We start from the raw sequence: 3,029 nt of genomic DNA, 5'->3' as shown, positions 1-3,029 counted from the left end.
GGCGGAAGCGGGGGACCGTCGCCAGAAAGAGGGCCGGTCCCGCCAAAAAGCAAAGAGGGATGCGGGCGGAAGCGGGGGACCGTCGCCAGAAAAAGGGACGGTCCCGCCAAAAAGCAAAGAGGGATGCGGGCGGAAGCGGGGGACCGTCGCCAGAAAGAGGGCCGGTCACGCCAAAAAGCAAAGAGGGATGCGGGCGGAAGCGGGGGACCGTCGCCAGAAAAAGGGACGGTCCCGCCAAAAAGCAAAGAGGGATGCGGGCGGAAGCGGGGGACCGTCGCCAGAAAAAGGGCCGGTCCCGCCAAAAAGCAAAGAGGGATGCGGGCGGAAGCGGGGGACTGTCGCCAGAAAAACGGCCGGTCCCGCCAAAAAGCAAAGAGGGATGCGGGCGGAAGCGGGGGACCGTCGCAAGAAAAAGGGCCGGTCCCACCAAAAAGCAAAGAGGGATGCGGGCGGAAGCGGGGGACCGTCGCCAGAAAAAGGGCCGGTCCCGCCAAAAAGCAAAGAGGGATGCGGGCGGAAGCGGGGGACCGTCGCCAGAAAAAGGGCCGGTCCCGCCAAAAAGCAAAGAGGGATGCGGGCGGAAGCGGGAGACCGTCGCCAGATAGAGGGTCGGTCGCGCCAAAAAGCAAAGAGGGATGCGGGCGGAAGCGGGGGGCCGTCGCCAGAAAAAGGGCCGGTCCCGCCAAAAAGCAAAGAGAGATGCGGGCGGAAGCGGGGGACCGTCGCCAGATAAAGGGCGGGCGGAAGCGGGGGACAGTCACCAGATAGAGGGCCGGTCCCGCCAAAAAGCAAAGAGGGATGCGGGCGGAAGCGGGAGACCGTCGCCAGATAGAGGGTCGGTCGCGCCAAAAAGCAAAGAGGGATGCAGGCGGAAGCAAGGGACCGTCTCCAGATGGACGGCCGGTCCTGCCAAAAAGCAAAGAGGGATGCGGGCGGAAGCAGGGGACCATCGCCAGATTGAGGGCCGGTCCCGCCAAAAAGCAAAGAGGGATGCGGGCGGAAGCGGGAGACCGTCGCCAGATAGAGGGTCGGTCGCGCCAAAAAGCAAAGAGGGATGCGGGCGGAAGCGGGGGGCCGTCGCCAGAAAAAGGGCCGGTCCCGCCAAAAAGCAAAGAGAGATGCGGGCGGAAGCGGGGGACCGTCGCCAGATAAAGGGCGGGCGGAAGCGGGGGACCGTCGCCAGAAAAAGGGCCGGTCCCGCCAAAAAGCAAAGAGGGATGCGGGCGGAAGCGGGAGACCGTCGCCAGATAGAGGGTCGGTCGCGCCAAAAAGCAAAGAGGGATGCAGGCGGAAGCAAGGGACCGTCTCCAGATGGACGGCCGGTCCTGCCAAAAAGCAAAGAGGGATGCGGGCGGAAGCAGGGGACCATCGCCAGATTGAGGGCCGGTCCCGCCAAAAAGCAAAGAGGGATGCGGGCGGAAGCGGGGGACCGTCGCAAGAAAAAGGGCCGGTCCCACCAAAAAGCAAAGAGGGATGCGGGCGGAAGCGGGGGACCGTCGCCAGAAAAAGGGCCGGTCCCGCCAAAAAGCAAAGAGGGATGCGGGCGGAAGCGGGGGACCGTCGCCAGAAAAAGGGCCGGTCCCGCCAAAAAGCAAAGAGGGATGCGGGCGGAAGCGGGAGACCGTCGCCAGATAGAGGGCCGGTCCCGCCAAAAAGCAAAGAGGGATGCGGGCGGAAGTGGGGGACCGTCGCCAGAAAAAGGGCCGGTCCCGCCAAAAAGCAAAGAGAGATGCGGGCGGAAGCGGGGGACCGTCGCCAGATAAAGGGCGGGCGGAAGCGGGGGACAGTCACCAGATAGAGGGCCGGTCCCGCCAAAAAGCAAAGAGGGATGCGGGCGGAAGCGGGGGACCGTCGCCAGATAGAGGGCCGGTCCCGCCAAAAAGGAAAGAGGGATGCTGGCGGAAGCGGGAGACCGTCACCAGATAGAGGGCCGTTACCGCCACAAAGCAAAGCGGGATGCGGGCGGAAGCGGGGGGCCGTCGCCAGATAGAGGGCCGGTCCCGCCAAAAAGCAAAGAGGGATGCGGGCGGAAGCGGGGAACCGTCGCCAGAAAAGGGGCCGGTCCCGCCAAAAAGTAAAGAGGGATGCGGGCGGAAGCAGGGGACCATCGCCAGATAGAGGGCCGGTCCCGCCAAAAAGCAAAGAGGGATGCGGGCGGAAGCGGGGGACCGTCGCCAGATAGAGGGCCGGTCCCGCCCAAAAGGAAAGAGGGATGCGGGCGGAAGCGGGGGACCATCGCCAGATAGAGGGCCGGTCCCGCCAAAAAGCAAAGAGGGATGCGGGCGGAAGCGGGGGACCGTCGCCAGGCAGAGGGCCGGTCCCGCCAAAAAGCAAAGAGGGATGCGGGCGGAAGCAGGGGACCGTCGCCAGATAGAGGGCCGGTCCCGCAAAAAAGCAAAGAGGGATGCGGGCGGAAGCGGGTGACCTTCGCCAGATAGAGGGCCGGTCCCGCCAAAAGCAAAGAGGGATGCGGGCGGAAGCAGGGGACCGTCGCCAGATAAAGGGCGGGCGGAAGCGGGGGACCGTCGCCAGATAGAGAGCCGATCCCGCCAAAAAGCAAAGAGGGATGCAGGCGGAAGCGGGAGACCGTCACCAGATAGAGGGCCGGTACCGCCAAAAAGCAAAGCGGGATGCGGGCGGAAGCGGGGGACCGTCGCCAGATAGAGGGCCGGTCCCGCCCAAAAGGAAAGAGGGATGCATGCGGAAGCAGGGGACCATCGCCAGATAGAGGGCCGGTCCCGCCAAAAAGCAAAGAGGGATGCGGGGAGAAGCGGGGGACCGTCGCCAGATACAGGGCCGGTCCCGCCAAAAAGCAAAGAGGGATGCGGACGGAAGCGGGGGACCGTCCCAGAGAAAGGGCCGGTCCCGCCAAAAAGCAAAGAGCGATGCGGGCGGAAGCAAGGGACTGTCTCCAGATGGAGGGCCGATCCCGCCAAAAAGCAAAGAGGGATGCGGGCGGAAGCAGGGGACCATCGCCAGATAGAGGGCCGGTCCCGCCAAAAAGCAAAGAGGGATGCGGGCGGAAGCGG

Source organism: Eleutherodactylus coqui, chromosome 11 (assembly GCF_035609145.1).
Source record: "Eleutherodactylus coqui strain aEleCoq1 chromosome 11, aEleCoq1.hap1, whole genome shotgun sequence".
NCBI lineage: Eukaryota > Metazoa > Chordata > Amphibia > Anura > Eleutherodactylidae > Eleutherodactylus > Eleutherodactylus coqui.
Note: the sequence above shows the minus strand (reverse complement) of the source record.